The sequence below is a fragment of the Mobula birostris genome, chromosome 25, assembly GCF_030028105.1.
Source record: "Mobula birostris isolate sMobBir1 chromosome 25, sMobBir1.hap1, whole genome shotgun sequence".
In the NCBI taxonomy this organism is placed as follows: Eukaryota; Metazoa; Chordata; class Chondrichthyes; order Myliobatiformes; family Myliobatidae; genus Mobula; species Mobula birostris.
In genome coordinates this window covers 13680089-13702681 of record NC_092394.1, presented here as the reverse complement: position 1 = coordinate 13702681, position 22593 = coordinate 13680089, and the positions used below count along the sequence as shown (strand labels likewise).

Below are 22593 nucleotides of genomic sequence, written 5' to 3'. Positions count from 1 at the left end.
GGATCTCTTTTGGATCTTTTGGAATTGCTTTTAAGTGTTCAGTTAATTTTCAAAGACATCAAAGTATTGTTGAGGTAGGGGCATGTTAGCACTTTCCCTTAAAACCTATACTACTTCGCAGGAGGCCACTAGGATATCACTTGGTCCTCCCTATTCAGAGAAATAAATAATTCGGGATGGCTGGGCAGGAAGCAGGCAGATCCAGCACGACATGGCCCAGTGACAACTCTCCTTAAAAATCATTGAATAAAGGATAAATATTGGTGAGAGTGTCTGCGTTAGCTTCCCTTTTGTTAGCTGGTTTTTATTTACACCCAGTGAGAAAAGAGACAAGGCCTCTGTTTAGTGACTCGGAGGATTACACAACACGGCAATGATAGTGAAAATGCAAACATCAGGATGCTCTTCATTGATTACAGCTCTGCATTTAATACTACCACCTTCATAAAACTAATCAATAGGCTCCAAGACCTGGGCCTCAATATCCCCTTATGCAATTGGATCCTTGATTTTCTCACTTGCAGACTCCAGTCAGTTTGGATTGACAACAACATCTCCTCCACAATCACCATCAGCACAGGTACACCACAAGGCTGTGTTCTTAACCCCCTACTTCACTCACTTTATACTTATGACTGTGAGGCTAAGCACAGCTCCAATGCCATATTTAAGTTTGCCTATGACACCACTGTCATGGGCCGAATCAAGGGTGGTGATGAATCAGCAGATAGGAGGGAGATTGAAAATCTAGTTGAATGGTGCCACAACGTCAACCTCTCACTCAATGTCAGTAAGACCAAGGAGATGATTATTGACTACAGGAGGAGGAAACCGGTAGTCCATGATCCTGTCCTCATCATGGGATCAGAGGTGGAGAGGGTCAGCAACTTTAAATACCTTGGCATTATCATTCCAGGGAATAGTATGAAAGTGTTATTACAAAGAAAGCATGGCAGTGCCTGTACTTAGGAGTTTGTAGAGATTTGGCATGACATCTACAACTTTGACAAATTTGCATAGATTTGTAGTGGAGAGTATATTGACTAGCTGCATCACAGCCTGGTATGGAAACGTGAGTGCCCTTGAATGGAAAATCCTACAAAAAGTAGTGGATGCAGACCAGTCCATCTTCACCTTTGAGCACATCTACATGGAGAACTGCTGCAGGGAAGCAGCATTCATCATCAGGGATCCCCAACATCTATGCCATGCCCTCTTCTTGCTGATGCCATCAGGAAGAAGGTTTAGGAACCTCAGGACCCACACCACCAGATTCAGAAACAGTTATTACCCCTCATCCATCAGGGTCTTGAACCAAAGGGGGTAACTTCACTCACCCCAACACTGAACTGTTCCCACAGCCAATGGACTCACAAGCACTTTTCATCTCATATTCTCGATATTTATTGTGTATTTATTTATTTATTAATTACTTTTTTTTGTATTTCCACAGTTTGTTGTCTTTTGCATTTGGATTGTTTATCTGACTTGTGTGTGCATTTTCATTGATTCTATAGTGATTCTTTCTGTCTATTGTGAATACCTGCAAGAAAATAAATCTCAGTGTTGTATATGGTGACACACATGTACTTCAATAAATAATTTACTTCAAACTTTGAACTTTGGAAACTGGCCCTTCAGCCCACCTTTTCCACGTGGACCAATGTGCCTACCTGAGCTGGTCCCATTTGCCTGGGTTTGGCTTACATCCCTGTAAATGTTTCCAATTTATGTACCTGACCAAATGTGTCTTAAACACTGAAAGATGGCACCTCCAACAATGCTGAATTCTCTTCATAATGCACTCATCAGCCTGGATTTTTGTGCTGAAGCCTCTGCTATGACTTGAACATACAACCTTAAGATTTTGAGTAGTCAGCTATAGAGTCGTGATAATACCCTCTCTACAAGTAATTAGAGATGGAATGGAAATGTGCTTTATGAGTAAAAGGAGTAATTTCTTATACGGCTACCTCTTAATAGTTAAAATGGTGTATATCTATTGTACACACTTAACAAGTGAGTAACTTAGCATAATGTCCTAGAAATAAATTAGCAGCTATTATTATGTTAATTGCCAATTATATTTTTCTCCCTTAGATAAGATGATTGACTTTTCCTTCCTGCTGAATTGTATAATAGATGCATGATTAGCTTTCATGCCTTAAATAGAAAAATGTCCGTCTTCTCAAATTCTCCTTGCATCTTGTATCCTCTTACTGAAAATGAATTCGTGGGCTCAATATTCTAGTTTACAGAATCACATAAACCCTTAAATATTATTTCCAATTTAAGGAAAATATATACAGTATTTTTCTCCATAAATTTATGGTATTTGAACCAACAGATTTTCATCAGAAGCTAATTTCTCAGTGAATTCCGCAGATTTGTGAAACCTCAGGGGTTTTTCAAGAGGGCAAGTTTTCTTCAGTCTTCGTCCTTTTCTGCATAAGGGAATTGGAAGCCACTATAGGGTTCTGTCACATTTTCCTTTTTTTCTGCTTCCTCAAAAGTAGAATGGCCAAAGATCATTAGAATTTTGGTGCTAAAGTTTCAATGAAGGATCTTTTTTTAATTCCGCACATTTTGAATGTCAGCACATTTTTGATTATCAGTTGATGAGCTTTATTGAGGAAAGGTATCTACCAGTTAGTGTTTCATTAGTGCTACATGAACATACCTACAGTTAAATTTAATTAAAAGGTGAATCAAGAGGGAATAGTGAGCGGTCACATTCATTCAAGATGATGCCAGAGCATTAAGTAAGAAGGGCATATTCCATGGAGCACTTTGGGCCATGTAACATTTAAAGGTAATACATCAGAGCAGGTTGCCATTTTAATGCTGAAGCCCAAGCACAATTCAGTGGCTTTTCTATCACCTAAGGTGATCATTTTGAAAACAAAATTATCACTCTAGGACATGCTCAAAATCAATAAGTTTAGAATGTTTTCTTGTATCTAAATGAGGAAAAAATACAAAAAAGAAAGCGTTAGTCTGTCATACACTCAGTGGCCACTTTATTAGGTACAGCTGTATACCAGCTCGTTGACGCAAATATCTAAACAGCCAATCATGTGGTAGCAACTCAATGCAACTCAACACAGCAAAGCATGCAGTCATGGTCAAGAAGTTCAGTTGTTGTTCGGACCAAACATCAGAATGGAGAAGAAATGTGACCTAAATGATTTTGGCTGTGGAATGATTGTTGGTGCCGGACATGGTGGTTTGAGTATCTTAGAAACTGCTTATCACCTTAGGTTTTCACACACAACAGCCTCTAGAGTATACAGAGAATAGCATGAAAACCAAAAAACATCCAGTGAGCAGCAGTTCTGTGGAGGAGACTGGCCAGACTGGTTCAACCTGTCAGGAAGGTGATAGTAACTCAAATATCCACATGTTAGAACAGTGGTGCGCAGAAGAGCATCTTTGAACACACAATGTGTTGAATCTTGAAGTGGACGGGCTATAACAGTGGAAGACCACGAGCATACACTCAATAGCCATGTTATTAAGTACCTCCTGTATCTAGTAAAGTGGCCACTGAGTGTAAATGAAGGGATTATTATTACAGAATTACTAAACCACAAAATGCATCACTAGACAATCTTTATTTGGGAAAGAACATGTACCTGTCTAGGAGAACTCCCCTGTTGTTCATGAATGCGATAAGGGGTTCAGAATTCAAAAAATGCACCATTCTTCACTTTTCCCTTTCTTCTGCTTATCAATTCGGAAACTGGCTTTGGCAGAAATGTTACAGTATGTTTTTGTTCACTGGAAGTTGGTGACTCAGGTATGATTGCATGGTACCTGATTTTAAGAGACTTTGGAAGCTGGCCACGCAGGTTTGATTGCATGCTGCTTGATTTTGAGAGACTTTTGGAAACTGGCCACACAGGTATGATTTGAGGGACTTTTGGAAGTAAAATAAGGAACAACTCATACTGTCTGCAGGGACATTCCTACCATCCTTACTTCAGAGATCTGCCCTTAGCAACCATGTCTAGCCATTGCAAAACTTTTTATTCTTCATTCCTCAAATGAAATTGGATCACCAGCAGACCCTTCAATAGCTCACACAGTTGCCATTCATTCTAACACACAGAAGAAACCTCTACGTCTATTCAGTGACAGCACCAAGTACACTTTAGCACGTTCTTGATCTTAATGTGAAATCATATTTTCTGTGTGCTTGGTACTTACTGTGCCTTTGGGACTGTTCAATGCTTAAACTTTGACTTGTGTTAAACCCAGAAGCTCTCTCAGTGGTAGCAGTGCTTATGATGAGTTGTTGCCAGAACCTTTTAGAATGAATGTATCCATAGTGCAAAGGCAGTGTAGTCCTGAGACATACTAACTTCCAGCTGCGTCTTTTATGCTGCTGGTTTGGGTTGTGTGGCTTTGTGGTCTTTTCACCGCTTATCCAAAAAAGGGTTGACGTTGGAGGTGAATGTACAATTTCTCTGTGAGAACGCACCTTCACAAATACTAGTTCAACCTTTACCACAAGCAGTTGTAAGGTCAATGAAAATCTACTTTAACATTGTCTTGAAGGGAGAATGTGGGGACTTTGCCTTTTCAACCATGAACTGGCTGCTCAGCCAGAGTCTGTGTACATATTGAGATTAACTAGATTCGGAATGGTGCAAATTCTGATAAAATATTTGGGTTGGTCTGAACTATATTGGCCCATCTTAGTACTTAATCCAGGTTAAAATGATTTACTTAGTTTACTACAGGGATCCTCCAAAGAAGGTGGCGTGGTAACATAGCCATGAGCATAACACTATTACAGTTCCAGCAACCCTGTTTCACTTCTGCTGCTGTCTGTGAGGAACTTGTACGTTCTGCCCTTGACCAGGTGGGTTTCCCCTGGGTTGGGTTAGTAGGTTAATTGTCACATAGATGTAATTGGGCAACATGGTCTTATTGGGCCAGAAGGGCCTGTTTTTGTGTTGCATCTCTAAATAAAATCTAATCAATGTACAGGCAGGACAGCAAGTAGTTTTGTAAGTACCTTTGGATTGGGTAGGGTATAGAAAATATCGTTAAGTAGTGGAGCTTCTGAAACGTCGACTGTACCTCTGCTTCGTTCACCAGCAACTTTTATGTGTGTTGCTGGAGCTTCATTTAGATTTGGATTGCTCAGGATCAGATTTGGGGTGGTTGCACCCATACAGACATTTATTCCAAGTGATTGGAAACATCTTTTCTCTTAAAAGAAGGCTTTCTTCTATGCTAGTTATGAGGCATCTACTTTCTGCAACGTATTGGAAAATTACTTGGGGTCTAGAGCAAAGAGTTGATCTGTTGAAGACCTATTTAGGTAAATGTTTTCTTTTTAAGGGGTCTTGGCTATAAAAGTGCTCATAATTAGCTGTAGAAGAATTGTATGAGTGTACAAAGACACTGAACAAAATATAAGAATATATAAAGATGGAGCCTCATATCGTCTTCTGATTTATTCATGTGTAAATAAATACTCCAGTAATTTCCCTTTAAGAAACACACTCTTGAACTGTCTAAATGCACTAGTGATTTGACGATCTTCTGACACTTTCAAGGACACTACAGCTCAAGTTCTCAGTATTATTTATTTACTAGGCACAATTTGTCTTCTTTTGCACATTGGTTGTTTGTCAGTGTTTATGTATAGTTTTAATAAGTTATATTGTATTTCTTCATTTCTGTAAATCCTTGCAAGAGAATTCTCAGGGTAGTATATGGTGACATATAAGTAATTAGATAATAAATTTATTTTGACTTTGACAATATGGTGGGCAGTGCTCCTGTGGTCGGATTATAAATTGCAGAACTCACAGTACGTACAGTGTATATTCCTGTGCATTTCAGATCACTTTAAGATGTTTCCAAGTTCCGTAATATTTAGCATGCAAATCACCTGTTTGCTTACAAAACAGGAGACAGATGTTCTGTGCTTTGGGGGTGTCCCCAGATGCATGTAAATGGGAAAAAAATGCATTTAAACCATTGATATAGTTTTGCGCACGATGTAATAATTAAAGAGAAGCATCTAATCTCTGAACACACAGTTTACTTATTTATTTAGGAAGCTTTTACAAATTACTTTGCTGAGTTCAGACACTTGAAGACAATTACAAGAACAGAAGTTGCTACGTCAACTTTACACCATTATGGAAGATTTGTCTGGGTTACAATGGCCTTGGGTATTAGTAGTTAACTAATCAGAGGGAGAAAAGTTATGTTTTTTGAACTATGGGATGGCAAAACCCCCCAGAATATCAAGGGGTTTATTATGTCAGGCCTAGCATTGGGACTCATAGTTGTGATTCCCTTCACACTAAGGCAGTCTAAACTACCCTGTGACAAGAGAGAGAAGCTGAGATGATGTCAGCTACTGTGCTACAAGAGGTTTGCTGAGATTCTTAAAGTTCAAAGTAAATTTATTATCAATGTATGTGTATGTACTACCCTGAGATTCATTTTCTCGCTGGCATTATTTGTTGGCAATACTCACACAGTAGTTGCAGAGTCAAAATCCCATCTCCACATTAAAGAAACCCTCCACCGAGTTGTGTGTCACTGCCACCATGCTAAATGGGAGAGACTTTGAACAGATCTAGCAGCCCAAGACTGGGCATCTATGAGGCGCTGTAGGCCATCAGCAGCAGCAGAATTGTACTCAACTACAATCTATAACCTCATGGCCTGGCATATTCCCCAGTCTAGCATTACCACTAGGCCAGGGAATCAACCCTGGTTCAATGAAGAGTGCTGGAGAGCATGCTAAGAACAACACCAGGCATACCTCAATAGGAGGTGTCACTCTGGTGAAGCCACAATATAGGACTACCTGCATCCCAGACACCATAAGCAGCAAGTAATAGACTGAGCTGAGAGGTACCATAACCTGTGGATCAGATCTAAGCTCTGTAATCCTTTCACATCCAGCCGTCAATAGTGGTAGACAATCAAACATCTCACTGGAGGGGGAGGCTTCACAAAATATTCCCATCCTCAATGAGCACACCTAAGCAAAAGATAAGGCTGAGGCATTTGCAGCAATCTTCAGTCTTCAGAAGTGCCAAGTAGATGATCCAGCTCGGCCTCCTCCTGAAGTCCCCAGCATCCCAGATGTCAATATGCAGCCAGTCCGATTCACTCTACGTGATATCAAGAAATGGGTGAAAGCACTGAATACTGTGAAGGCTATGAGCCCAGACAAAATCCCGGCAATAGTCCTGAAGACTTGTGCTCCAGAACTTGCTGCGCCATGAACCATGCTGTTCCAGTACAGCTACAACACAGGCATCTACCTGATAATGTGGAGAATTACCCAGGTATGTCCTGTACACAAGAAACAGAGCAAGTCCAACCCAGCCAATTACCGCCCTATCAGCCTATTCTCAATCATCAGCAAAGCAATGGAAGGGGTTATCAACAGTGCTATCATGCAGCACCTACTTGGCAATAACCTGCTTATGGATGCCCAGTTTGGGTTCTGTCAAGGCCACTCAGCTCCTGACCTCATCACCTGCTTGGTCCAAACACAGACTGAAGAGCTAAATGCCAGAGGTCAGGTGAGAGTGATAGCCCTCGACATCAAGGCAGCATTTGACTGAGTATGGCATCAAGGTGCCCTAGCTAAAATAGAGTCAATGGGAATTAGGAGGAAAACCCTCTGCTGGTTGGAATCATACCTGACACAAAGGAAGATGGTTGTGGTGGTTGGAAGTCAATCATCTCATCCTCAGGACGTCACTGCAGGCGTTCCTCAGGGAAGTATCCAAGAACGAACCATCTGCTGCTTCATCAATGACCTTCCTTTTGTCATAAAGTCAGAAGTGGGATGTTTGCAGATGACCGCACAATGTTCAGCACCATTTCTGATTCCTCAGATAGTGAAGCAGTTCATACTCAAATGCAGCAGGACCTGGACAAGACCCAGGCTTGGGCTGACAAGTGGCAAGTAACATTCGAGCCACGCAAGTGCCAGGCAATGATCATCTCCAACAAGAGAGGCTCTAACCATCGTCCCTTGACACTCAGTGGCATCGCTATCACTGAATCCCCTAATATCAACATCCTGGGGGTTACCATTGACAGGAAACTAAACTGGTCCAGCCATATAAACACCATGCCTACCAGAGCAGGTCAAAGGCTAGGAATCCTGTGGCGTGTAGGTCACTTCCTGACTCCCCAAAGCCGTCTACCATCTACAAGGCTCAGGTCAAGGGTGTAATTGAATACTCACCACTCGCCTGGATGAGTGCAGCTCCATCAACAGTCAAGAAGCTTGATACCACCCAGTACAAGGCAGCCAACTTGATTGATACCCCTTCCACAAGCATCCAATCCCTCCACCATCGATGAACAGTTGCAGCAGTGTGTACTATCTACAAGATGGACTGCAACAACACACCAAAGTTCCTAAGGCAGCACCTTCCAGACCCACGACCACTACCATCTAGAAGGACAGGAACAGCAGATAGCTGGGAACACCACCACCTGGAAATCCCCTCTCCAAGTCACTCACCATCCTGGCTTGGAAACATATCACTGTTCCTTCTTTGTTGCTGGATCAAAATCATGGAATTCCCTCCCGAACAGCACTGTGGGTGTACCTACAACTCAGGGACTGCAGCGGTTCAAGAAGGCAGCTCATCACCATCTTCTCAAGGGCAACTAGGGATGTGCAATAAATGCTGGCTTAGCTGGTGATTCCCACATCCTGTAAATGAAAGAAAATCACTGCAGAATAAAGAAATACAATAGAATCAATGGAAAGCTGCACACAAGACTGACAAGCAACCAATGTGCAAAAGAAGACAAACTGAGCAAATACTAAATAATAAATAAAATAATGTTGAGAACATGAATTGTAGAATTCTTGAAAGTGAGTTAATCAGTTGTGGAATCAGTTCAGAGTTGAGGTGAGTGAAGTTATCCAGACTGGTACTGGAGCCTGATGGTTGAAGGGTAATAACTGTTACTGAACCTGATGGTGTGGAACCTAAGGAACCTAAGGTATTTCCTTCCCGATGGCAGCAACGAGAAGAGAGAATGGTCTGCACAGTGGGGAGTCCTTAGTGATGGCTGCTGCTGTCTTGTGGCAGTGCTCCTTGTAGATGTGGTCATTGGCATGGAGGGCTTTTCCTATGATGGACTAGGCTGTGTCCATTACTTTTTGTAGGTTTTTCCATTCTTGGGCATTGTTTTCATACCAGGCTATGATGCAGACTTTTACTCTTCACTATGCAGCTATAGAGTTTTGACAAAGTTCTAGTTGACATGCCTAATCTATAGGAGCTACGTATGTAAACCATTGGTTTTTGTAGCTCTTATACATTTGATCACAGAGTGTAAAACCAGAATTATGTACCAATGTCAAATAACAACTGTTCCCTTTTCTGTCTACGTTTATATAATGGAATCAAGAGCAGATATGAGCAACACACACAAAATTCTGGAGGAACTCACCAGGCCAGGCAGCATCTATGGAAAAGGGTACAGTCGATGTTTCTGGCCGAAACCCTTCGGCACTCCTGTCGCATTTTGTGTGTGTTGCTTGGATTTCCAGCATCTGCAGATTTTCTCTTGTTTGTGAAGGATAGATATGAGCTTCTTTCCATAATTAGTTGCTTGTAACAGGGAGGGATTTTACTTTATTAACTTTTCTTTTATCTTTTGCTGTCTATCCCCTTCATTGTGCTCTTTCTCCTAGTCTGAGCCATTTTGTTTGTTAGCTCTTGAAGCAATGAAAGATTGGTTGGACTCTTGTTGTATTTGATAAGGTTGTTTTTAACCTCCCTCCTACCTCTTCCTTCAGGCATTCAGGTCAATTTGAAATGTACAATTTGAGCACTGGCCTTATAGAGCCAGTGATGAACATTACGCCAATACTTTAATACAATGCATTGGTATGCATTTGAGGAAGCATCATTCAGGTCTGTCCCAGTTACAAAACATTCCCTTAATGAACCTTTGTTACAGGAAAAGGTTTAAGTTAATTTATTTTGTCACTTAACAACGTTTCGTTCACAGTGTTGAAAGGCAGGAAACACAGTTACAGACTGTCTTTCTAACACATGTCTATGAAAACCAGTAACATTTAACTATCTTTGACTGTTGAATGAATGAGCTGTAAGTTGCAGCTTTTCAAGACAAGTGTGGTTTATTTTGGTATGTTACATCTTTACTGGGAAGAGATTTGAGTAATTTCTGACCTTTTTGTATAAATCAAAAGATTGTTGTAAATTCTGCTATTAAGGTATTTGCATAATAAAGAATTCTTTAGGAATCTAATCCTTCATTAATCAGAAACTTGCTGGTAATTATAATAAAATCTTCTGTTTTCCACCCAAACGAGATTGACTACCCAAACAACCTGGACATCAAATTCACTAGATAGGCATCTGGTAATCTTACTCTTCTGGTAAAATGGCAGTGCAGTCAGATGCAGCAGCTTCAACCGAAGGTATTAATGTCTTTTTTAAGCACATTTTTTATGATTGCAAGACCCTGCTCGGCATTAAGAACTTTATGTACTACAGGTCTACCCCATCAGCTACTGGCTCATTGGTGGAGAAAATGAAGGAGCTGGACTTGTTGTGGACTTTGATGCTGCATGTGACAGAGAGGCATTGGTGAGCGAAGGAGGTTCGCAGCCTAACAACGAGTGGTCACTTTTCTTGAGATTGCAAGACCCTGTTGGACATTGGTGGTGTGGAATGCTGCAAGTCCAATTCATTGGTTTATTGGAGAATGGTGGGGGCAGGCAGCGGGGAAGCTGTGTGGCCTTGGTCACAGCAAGGACTAGGCCTCAAGCTGTGGTGTCGCCTGTTTACAACTGCCCAGGAGAAGTGTCAGAGTCAGGCACTCCACTGGATTGTCAGAGACGGTGTGGCGATTCATCCATGCTGCAGCCAGTGTTTCCTCCTGGAGTTCACTTGGCAGAAGACAAACTGTGTTGTGTTTGACAGCAGATTGCTGCAACGTTCATGGACTCAGGGACTTGGACTATATATATTTTTGTGTGACTGCATTTTACTGCTATCTTTTATTTGCTATATGTGCCTTGTGCCTTGTGCTGTGTATGACTGCTGGTAATGTGTGTTGCACCTTAGTCCCAGAGTAACACTGTTTGTTTGCCTGCATTCTTTGGTATTCCTGTATGGTTGAATGACAATTAAATTTGAATTTGAACTTAAACTTGAATTAATATTAATTGAAATATTTAAATGTTATTAATGGTTATAAATAAGATTAGTCATAGTCATAGTCATTGCCATAGTCATACTTTATTCATCCCAGGGGAAATGGATTTCGTTACAGTTGCACCATAAATAATAAATAGTGATAGAACCATAAATAGTTAAATAGTAATATGTAAATTATGCCAGTAAATTATGAAATAAGTCCAGGACGAGCCTATTGGCTCAGGGTGTCTGACCCTCCAAGGGAGGAGTTGTAAAGTTTGATGGCCACAGGCAGGAATGACTTCCTATGACGCTCTGTGCTGCATCTCGGTAGAATGAGTCTCTGGCTGAATGTACTCCTGTGCCCACCCAGTACATTATGTAGTGGATGGGAGACATTGACCAAGATGGCATGCAACTTAGACAGCATCTTCTTTTCAGACACCACTGTGAGAGAGTCCTGTTCCATCCCCACAACATCACTGGCCTTACGAATGAGTTTGTTGATTCTGTTGGTGTCTGCTACCCTCAGCGTGCTGCCCCAGCACACAACAGCAAACATGACAGCACTGGCCACCACATACTCGTAGAACATCCTCAGCATCGTCCAGCAGATGTTAAAGGACCTCAGTCTCCTCAGGAAATAGAGACGGCTCTGACCCTTCTTGTAGACAGCCTCAGTGTTCTTTGACCAGTCCAGTTTATTGTCAATTCGTATCCCCAGGTATTTGTAATCCTCCACCATGTCCACACTGACCCCCCCGGATGGAAACAGGGGTCACCGGTACCTTAGCTGTCCTCAGGTCTACCACCAGCTCCTTAGTCTTTTTCACATTAAGCTGCAGATAATTCTGCTCACACCATGTGACAAAGTTTCCTACCATAGCCCTGTACTCAGCCTCACCTCCCTTGCTGATGCATCCAACTATGGCAGAGTCATCCAAAAACTTCTGAAGATGACAAGACTCTGTGCAGTAGTTGAAGTCGGAGGTGTAAATGGTGAAGAGAAAGGGAGACAAGACAGTCCCCTGTGGAGCCCCAGTGCTGCTGATCACTCTGTCGGACACACAGTGTTGCAAGCACACGTACTGTGGTCTGCAATCAGGTAATCAAGAATCTATGACACCAGGGAAGCATCCACCTGCATCGCTGTCAGCTTCTCCCCCAGCAGAGCAGGGCGGATGGTGTTGAATGCACTGGAGAAGTCAAAAAACATGACCCTCACAGTGCTCGCTGGCTTGTCCAGGTGGGCGTAGACACGGTTCAGCGGGTAGACGATGGCATCCACAACTCCTAGTCGGGGCTGGTAGGCGAACTGGAGGGGATCTAAGTGTGGCCTGACCATAGGCCGGAGCAGCTCCAGAACAAGTCCCTCCAGGGTACTAATGATGTGGGAGGTCAATGCCACCGGTCTGTAGTCATTGAGGCCGCTGGGGCACGGTGTCTTCGGCACAGGGACGAGGCAGGACGTCTTCCACAGTACAGGAACCCTCTGGAGCCTCAGGCTCGGGTTGAATACATGCCGAAGTACTACACATAGCTGAGGGGCACAGGCTTTGAGCACCCTGGTACTGATACCATCCGGTCCTGCAGCCTTGCTTGGGTTGAGACGTTTCAGCTGTCTTCTCTCCTGTTCAGCTGTGAAGCCCACCATGGTGGTTTCGTGTGGGGAAGGGGTATAGTCATGAGAGCAAGCACAGGGTGGGGGACTGTGAGGAGGGTAGGAGGGGAGAGTGGAATATGTGTTGGTTGGGGGCTGACAACAGATGGCTCGTGTGGGGGATGGGCAGGGGCCACAATGTCAAATCTGTTAAAGAACAGGTTAAGTTCTTTGGCCCTGTCCACACTGCCTTCAGCTCCTCTGTTGCTAGTTTGCCGGAACCCAGTGATGGTCCTCATCCCCCTCCAGCCCTCTCTCATTAGCATAATTTATTGTCAGTCATACTTGATTTGGAAGTTGAGCCTTTGAGATTTTAGTGAGAAAAAATGGCAAAAGGTCGATGGACCTTGAAGTCTGTTACTAAATATCACAGACTATGAATTTCCAAGTTCAATCCAGATATTTGCTGAATTTTTTGTTGCCACATAGGACGGTAATATAAACTTCTGGTTGAAGTTTTAATGTTAATATTAGAATAGCTGAAAGTGGCCAATATTTTTGTTAGCAGTGAACAAAGTCAAACCTTGTATTTATTTATGATTGTTATTCATTAAAAACTGTGTCCTAGCTTGAACCAGATCCTATCAAACATTGCTTAAATACCATAATTCTTAAAAGTTCGTGCTTGTTTTGAAATCCCTTCACTGCCACCAATCTTTTTCTACTACTAAAATCCTTTGAAATGTCCATATTGCTCTGGTTCTGCTTCCTTAATTTAATTGTTTCTCTGTTTGAGACCATGAGGCAGCTGCATGGCACATACACTCAGTGGCCACTTTATCGGGTACACCTGTACACCTACTCGATAATGCAAATATCTAATCAGCCAATCACGTGGCAGTAACTCAATGCATAATAGTATGCAGACGTGGCCGAGAAGTTCAGTTGTTGTACGGAACACACATTAGAATGAGGAAAAATGTGATCTTAGTGATTTTGACGATGGAATGATGGTTGGTGCTAGATGGGGCAGTTTGAATATCTCAGAAGCTGCTGATACTTTGGGATTTTCACACACAACAGTCTCTAGAGGAGGGGTTCCTAACCTCTTTTATGCCATGGCCCTTTACCATTAACCGGGGGATAGGGGTCTGTAGACCCCAGATTGGGAACCCCTGCTCTGGAGTTTGCAGAGGATGATTCAACAAACAAAAAACATCCAGCAGGCAGCAGTTCTGAGGCCGAAAATACCTTGTTAATGAGAGAGGTCAGAGGAGAATGGCAATTTACTCCCTATATCTCTCCATGTGTTTTTCTCCCTTTTTTCTTTGATGGCTTAAAATCAAGTAAAATGTTGGTAAATTAAAATGGAAAATGCTAAAAATACTCAACCAGTCAGGCAGCATCTGTGAAGGGGAATAAGTTGACCTAGAATGTTTCATCAGTTTTATTTCATCAGATCAATATTTTCCATTTTTACTCCCTAAAACCTACCTCTTTAGCCAGCCATTTTGTTATTTATTCATACAGTACCCTATATTACATGGTGAAGCTCCTGTTTGACCACACTGGAGGTTCTTTATAAATATGTTATTGTTATTATTGTTCTAACTACAACAACTACTGTTCAGAAATAATGTATTGGCTAACTATTGTTTTTTGGAATGAACACAATACTGACTAAAGCTGCCTTCAATCTCCTTTCCTCACCATACAGAGCTCCCTTTGTACATCTCCTCCTTCCTCCCCACCATAGTGTTTTCTCCAGACCACCATGTCTGGCTTCTTTTACTTCACCTGCTTTAAGGCGTATTTTGCCCCCTCCCAACACCCCTTGCTCTTTGAGCTCCCTGCTACACTTTCCCTTTTGCTCCTTATAGGGCTGTTTATCTTTTGCAAAAGCAGTCTTTTGACTTCACACACTGACTACGGTTCTTTGCAGGAAGGGGACCTGCTGTCAGGGTTTCACGACTGGCTGTGATTTGGCATGCCAAGGGCATGGCCTAAGAGCTTTGCAGGCCTTTGGAGGTCCGAGATTTCTTGGCTTTGGAGATGGGGGGATCGGAGGTCGGGGTCCGGGCAGGAGATCGGTGTGTCAGGGGAGATCCGAGGCCTTTGGGCACAGAGCTCGGAAAAAGTGATGCAAAGGACTTTTAACATTGTAAACCAGCGAGTTGTTTGTTATGTCTCCCCTCTCGCTGTGAAATGGAGACATCTCTTCCTCCCTTATTAGGGAGAGAGAGAGCCTGTGGTATGTCAAATACCGGGTGAACAAGTGGTCTTTGGAGTACTGCAAGTCTGTGTCTTTGCTGTTGCTTCGCTCACACTTGAGTGCTCGGTGGCGGGTGCCGGTGCTTTTGTTTTTCTGGTGGGGGGAGGGGTATTGTTGCTTGCTGCCGCTTATGTGCGGGAGGGAGGGGAGCTGGGGGGTTATTTGAGGTTCTAACATTTAACTGTCATTCACTCGTTGGAGCACTCCTCTGTTTCTCGTGGGTGGTTGCAAAGAAAAAGCATTTCAGGATGTATATTGTATCATTTCTCTGACATTAAATGTACCTTTGAAACCTTTGAAATCTTTTGATCTCAACTGCAGAATGGCTGAAGAACTGAAGAAATTGTTAAAACCCACAGCTCAAGCTGATGCAGTGAAAGGAAGATCTCTCAGATTAGACAATTAGACATCTAATTGAACATCTTGAGATGTGCTGCAAGTAATGCAGTAACAGCAAACTACAAATATGTTATGGAGGGATTGCATTCCTCCCATGGGGCAGCATGGTGGTATAATGTTTTACAGTGCCAGTGATTGGGGTTCAATTCCATTGCTGTCTGTAAGTAGTTTGCACTTTCTCCCTGTAGAACCATAGAACCATAGAACAGAAACAGGCCTTTTGGCCCTTCTTGGCTGTGCCGAACCATTTTACCTCCTAGTCCCACTTACCTACACCTGAACCATATCCTTCCATGCACTTCTCATCCATGTACCTGTCCAAGTTTTTCTTAAATGTTAAAAGTGAGCCCACATTTACCACTTCATCTGGCAGCTCCCACCACCCTCTGTGTGAAGAAGCCCCACCTAATGTTGCCTTTAAACTTTTCTCCCTTTACCCTTAACCCATGTTCTCTATTTTTTTTCTCCCCTAGCCTCAGTGGAAAAAGCCTGCTTGCATTCACTCTATCTATACCCATCATAATTTTATATACCTCTATCAAATCTTCCCTCATTCTTCTATGCTCCAGGGAATAAAGTCGGAACCTATTCAATCTTTCTCTGTAACTCAGTTTCTCAAGTCCCGGCAACGTCCTTGTGAACCCTCTCTGCACTCTTTCAACCTTATTAATATCCTTCCTGTAATTTATAGGATAGCCATAGATGAGGATAGGTATTGTTATTGAAGGACAGTCTCAAATTGGAATAGGGCAAATTATGAGGGTGTTAGACAGGAAAATAAGCAGAGCTAATTGGGATTACCTTTTTTTTCTGGCAAAGTCCACATCAGACAAGTAGAGGGTGTTTAAAGAGTACAGGAAAGGTATGTTAGATAGAAGGACAGGGATCCCAGATCCCATTCAACCCCATATGGCCTTCTCGCCATAACCTTTGATGCCCTGACCAATCAGGAACTACCAATTTTCGCTTCAAGTATACCGACAGTCTTGGTCTCTACAGCAAACTATGGCAGAGCATTCCAGAGATTCACTACTGCCTGGCTAAAACCACGTGGTTTTCTTCCGGGTGCTCTGGTTTCCTCCCACATTCCAAAAACATATGAGCTAGCATAGAGTTGGTAAGTTGTGGAATGCTGTGTTGATGCTGGACACATGGTTACACTCAAGGTCTGCCCTCAGCGTAATCCTCAGACTGTATGGTAAGTTCTGGGCATGCTATGTTGGTACCAGAAGCAAGGTTACACTCACGGGCTGCCTTCAGTGCAATCCTCAGACTGTGTTAGTCATTGACACAAATAACGCATTTCACTGTTCATTTTGATGTTTTGATGTACGTGACAAATAAAACTAATTTTTATCTCTTTGAAAACCATCCGTATCATGACATTCCACAATGCAGACCCCTGACAAATCTTGTTTCTTTTGCATTTTGTATTTTTTCCACACAGATTCCCTAAGGGCAAACTTTTATTCCAACTCTCTGTTTTTTTTAAGTGGTGGTCTATGAATTTTGTAGTAACAAAACTTTTATCCGAACTGCCATTATCCTCGGGCATACTGTAGGATCTTTTAGCAAACAGAACCAAACAGGAAAGAGCTTTTGCAAAGCTTCCGTTCCTCAACAATAGTTTGCATAAACAAACTATCAAGCTAAATACCCATAACAAAGCTATCTTCTTGCTGCTGCCATCAGGAAGAAGGTACAGGAGCCTCAGCACCCACACCACCAGGTTCAGGAATAGTTACTACCCCTCAATCATCAGGCTCTTGAACCAGAGGGGATAACTTCACTCAACTTCACTTGCCCCAAGATTGAACTTTCCCACAACCTGTGGACTCGCTTTCAAGAATTCTTCATCTCATGTTCTCGTTATTTATTGCTTAATTTTTTTTCTCTTTCATATTTGCAGAGTTCGTTGTTAATTGAACATTGTTTGCTTGTCCAACCTATTGGGTGCAGACTTTCATTTATTTTATTGTGTTTCTTGGATTTACTGTGTCTGTCCACAAGAAAAAAAATCTCAGGTTTGTATATAGTGACATTTATGTACTTGGATAATAAATCTCTCGATACAGTAATGAAGTGTTTTGAGACGCTGGTGTTGAAGCATATCAGCTCCTGTCTGAGTGGCGTCTTGGATCCACTCCAATTTGCTTACCAAGGCAACAGGTCTACAGCAGATGCTATTTGATGGCTCTTCATACAGTCCTGGAACATCTGGACAACAAGGATGCGTACATCAGGATGTTCTTTATCGATTGCAGCTCAGCATTTAACACCATCATACCTCAAAATTAATCAGTAAACTGCAAGAGCTGAGACTCAATACCCTCTTGTGCAATTGGTTGCTGGATTTCCTCACTTGTAGACCCCAGTCAGTCCAGACTGGCAAAAACATCTCATCCACATTCTCCATCAGCACAGGAGCACCACAGGGATGTGTACTTAGCCCCTTGCTCTACTCGCTTTACATCTGTGATGGTGTGGTTAAGTACAGTTCCAACACCATATACAGGTTTGCTAATGACACCGCTGTTGTAGACTGTATCACAGGGGGTGACGGATCAGCATAAAGGAGGGAGATTGAAAATTTGGCTGAGTGGTGTAATAACAACAACCTCTCACTGAAAGTCAATAAGGCCAAGAAACTGATTGTATACTTCAGGAGAGGGAAACTAGAGGTGCATGAGCCAGTAATCATCGGAGGATCAGAGGTAGAGAGGGTCAGTAACTTTACATTCCTGGGTGTCACTATCTCGGAAGACTTGACCTGGACCCATCATATGAATATAATTGCGAAGAAAGCACGATAACGCTTCTGCTTCCTCAGGAGTTTGCGAAGATTCGGCATGTCATCAAAAACTTTGGCGAACTTTTATAGGCATGTGGTGAAAACTGTGCTGACTGCCGTTGAGTGGAAAATCCTGCTAAAGGTACTGGGTTCAGCCCAGTACATCACGGGTCCCAACCATTGAGCACATCTACATAAAATGTTGCCGTAGGAAAGCAGCATTCATCATCAAAGACTTTTGCCACCCAAGCCATGCTGTTTTCTCACTGCTGCCATCAGTAGAAGGTACAAGTGCCTCAGGACTCACACCACCAGGTTCGTAAACAGTTATTACCTCTCAACCATCAAGCTCTTGAACAAAATAAGAATAAAGGGTGTAAAGGTAGTAAGGTAGAAGGGTTAAACTGCGTGTACTTCAATGCAAGGAGCATCAGGAACAAAGGTGATGAACTGAAAGCTTGGATACATACATGGAATTGTGATGTAGTGGCCATTACAGAGACTTGGCTGGCACCAGGGCAGGAATGGATTCTCAATATTCCTGGATTTCAGTGCTTTAAAAGGGATGTGGGTGGAGGGGAGGAGAGGTGGCATTACTGGTCAGAGATACTATTACAGCTTCAGAAAGGGTGGGTAATGTAGCAAGATCCTTTCTTGAGTCAGGATGGGTAGAAGTCAGGAACAGGAAGGGTGCAGTTACTCTGCTGGGAGTATTCTATAGGCCCCCTGGTAGCAGCAGAGATACAGAGGAGCAGATTGGGAGGCAGATTTTGGAAAGGTGCAAAAATAACAGGGTTGTTATCATGGGTGACTTTAACTTCACTAATATTGATTGGCACCTGATTAGTTCTAAGGGTTTAGGTGGGGCAGAGTTTGTTAAGTATGTCCAGGACGGATTCCTGTCACAGTATGTTAACAAGCCGACTAGGGGGAATGCCATACTAGATCTAGTATTAGGTAATGCACCAGGTCAGGTCACAGATCTCTCAGTGAGTGAGCATCTGGGGGACAGTGACAACCGCTCCCTAGCCTTTAACATTATCATGGAAAAGGATAGAATCAGAAGGGACAGGAAAATTTTTAATTGGGGAAGGGCAAATTATGAGGCTATAAGGCTAGAACTTGCAAGTGTGAATTGGGATGATGTTTTTGCAGGGAAATATACTATGGACATGTGGTCGATGTTTAGGGATCTCTTGCATTATGTTAGGGATAAATTTGTCCTGGTGAGGAAGATAAAGAATGGTAGAGCGAAGGAACCATTGGTGACAAGTGAGGTGGAGAATCTAGTCGGGGGAAGAAGGAAGCATACATGAGGTTTAGGAAGCAAGGATCAGATGGGTCTATTGAGGAATATAGGGAAGGAAGAAAGGAGCTTAAGAAGGGGCGAGGAGAGCAAGAAGGGGGCATGAGTAGGCCTTGGCGAGTAGGATAAAGGAAAACCCCAAGGCATTCTTCAATTACAAAAGGATGACGGGAGTGAAGGCAGGACCGATTAGAGATAAAGGTGGGAAGATGTGCCTGGAGGCTGTGGAAGTGAGTGAGGTCCTCAATGAATACTTCTCTTCGGTATTCACCAATGAGAGGGAACTTGATGATGGTGAGGACAATATGAGTCAGGTTGATGTTCTGGAGCATGTTGATATTAAGGGAGAGGAGGTGTTGGAATTGTTAAAATACATTAGGACAGATAAGTCCCCGGGGCCTGACAGAATATTCCACAGGCTGCTCCATGAGGTAAGGGAAGAAATTGCTGAGCCTCTGGCTAGGATCTTTATGTCTTCGTTATCCACAGGAATGGTACTGGAGGAGTGGAGGGAGGCAAATGTTGTCCCCTTGTTCAAAAAAGGTAGTAGGGATAGTCCGGGTAATTATAGACCAATAAGCCTTACGCCTGTGGTGGGAAAGCTGTTGGAAAAGATTCTTAGAGATAGCATCTATAGGCATTTAGAGAATCATGGTCTGATCAGGGACAGTCAGCATGGCTTTGTGAAGGGCAGATCGTGTCTAACAAGCCTGATAGATTTTTTTGAGGAAAAAACAGGCATATTGATGAGGGTAGTGCAGTAGATGTGATCTACATGGATTTTAGTAAGGTATTTGACAAGGTTCCACACGGTAGGCTTATTCAGAAAGTCAGAAGACATGGGATCCAGGGAAGTTTGGCCAGGTGGATTCAGAATTGGCTTGCCTGCAGAAAGCAGAAGGCTGTGGTGGAGGGAGTACATTTGGTTTGGAGGGTTGTGACTAGTGGTGTCCCACAAAGATCTGTTCTGGGACCTCTACTTTTTGTGATTTTTATTAACGACCTGGATGTGGGGGATGAAGGGTGGGTTGGCAGGTTTGCAGACGACACAAAGGTTGGTGGTGTTGTGGATAGTGTAGAGGATTGTCGAAGATTGCAGAGAGATATTGATAGGATGCAGAAGTGGGCTGAGAAGTGGCAGATGGAGTTCGACCCGGAGAAGCGTGAGGTGGTGCACTTTGGAAGGACAAACTCCAAGGCAAAGTACAAAGTAAATGGTAGGATGCTTGGAAGTGTGGAGGAGCAGAGGGATCTGGGGGTACATGTCAACAGATCCCTGAAAGTTGCCTCACAGGTAGATAGGGTAGTTAAGAAAGCTTATGGAGTGTTAGCTTTCATAAGTCGGGTGATAGAGTTTAAGAGTCACGGGGTAATGATGTAGCTCTATAAAACTCTGGTTAGGCCACACTTGGAGTACTGTGTCCAGTTCTGGTCGCCTCACTATAGGAAGGATGTGGAAGCATTGGAAAGGGTACAGAGGAGATTTACCAGGATGCTGCTTGGTTTAGAGAGTATGCATTATGATCAGAGATTAAGGGAGCTAGGGCTTTACTCTTTGGAGGGAAGGAGGATGACAGGAGACATGATAGAGGTATATAGATAAAGTGGACAGCCAGCGCCTCCTCCCCAGGGCACCACTGCTCAATACAAGAGGACATGGCTTTAAGGTAAGGGTTGGGAAGTTCAAGGGGGATATTAAAGAAAGGTTTTTTACTCAGAAAGTGGTTGGTGCGCGGAATACACTGCCTGAGTCAGTGGTGGAGGCAGATCCACTAGTGAAATTTAAGAGACTACTAGACAGGTATTTATATCGGTGGTGCGCAAGTGGAACAGGCCAAAAGCTTTAAGTTCCTCGGGGTCAATTTCACAAATGACCTGACTTGGTCCAACCAAGCAGAGTTCACTGCCAAGAAGGCCCACCAGTGCCTTTACTTCCTGAGAAAACTGAAGAAATTTGGCCTGTCCCCTAAAACCCTCACTTAATTTTTATAGATGCACCATAGAAAGCATTCTTCTAAGGTGCATCACAACTTGGTATGGAAGTTGTCCTGTCCAAGACCGAAAGAAGCTGCAGAAGATCGTGAACACAGCGCAGCACATCACACAGACCAATCTTCCGTCTGTGGACTCACTTTACACTGCACGCTGTCGGAGCAATGCTGCCAGGATAATCAAGGACACGACCCACCCAGCCAACACACTTTTCGTCCTTGTTCCCTCCGGGAGAAGGCTCAAGAGCTTGAAGACTCGTACGGCCAGATTTGGGAACAGCTTCTTTCCAACTGTGATAAGACTGCTGAACGGATCCTGACCAGGATCTGGGCCGAAACCTCCAAATATCCGGACCTGCCTCTCGTTTTTTTTTGCACTACCTTACTTTCCACTTTTCTATTTTCTATGTATGATTTATAATTTAAATTTTTAGCATTTACTAATTTTAACTATTTTAATATTTAATATTTGTAATCCAGGGAGTGGGAAGCGCAGAATCAAATATTGCTCTGATGATTGTACGTTCTAGTACCAATTGTTTGGTGACAATAAAGTATAAAGTAATGTATATGAAGGAATTTAAAGTGAGGGGTTATATGGGAGGCAGGGTTTAAGGGTCAGCACAAGATTGTGGGCTGAAAGGCCCGTACTGTGCTGTACTGTTCTATGTTCTATGTTTAAAAGGGGATCATTACACTCATCTAAGGACTCTTTTAATCTTGTTATTTCATGCTCGTTATTTATCGCTATTTATTTATATCTGCATTTGCACAGTTTGTTGTCATTGATCCTGTTTACAGTTACTGTTCTAAAAATTTGCTAGGTATGCCCGCAGGAAGAAGAATCTCAGGGCTGTATGTGGTGACATGTATGAACTCTGATAATAAATTTTACTTGACTTTGACTTTGGAATTTACTTTGAACTTTGAACACCTTATCTTCATCACTTTCATTGGTCAACCCTGTAACCTTTAAGAGACATCACAGTCTATAAACTCCTTCACATAACTTTGAATAAAACCATGCCATGGACTTATCCAATCATCT

General features: G+C 42.7%; 1 long non-coding RNA gene across 1 annotated transcript in view; it reads left to right on the top strand.

Annotated features, from left to right (window-relative positions):
• The window catches only part of LOC140187734 (uncharacterized), a 55859-nt gene extending 44704 nt beyond the window's left edge, over nucleotides 1-11155 (top strand). The window contains exons 3-4 of the long non-coding RNA XR_011883143.1: nucleotides 10358-10465; nucleotides 10542-11155. This is a non-coding gene — a long non-coding RNA (uncharacterized lncRNA). The remainder of the gene's footprint in view (nucleotides 1-10357; nucleotides 10466-10541) is intronic.
• The last annotated feature ends 11438 nt before the right edge of the window (nucleotides 11156-22593 follow it).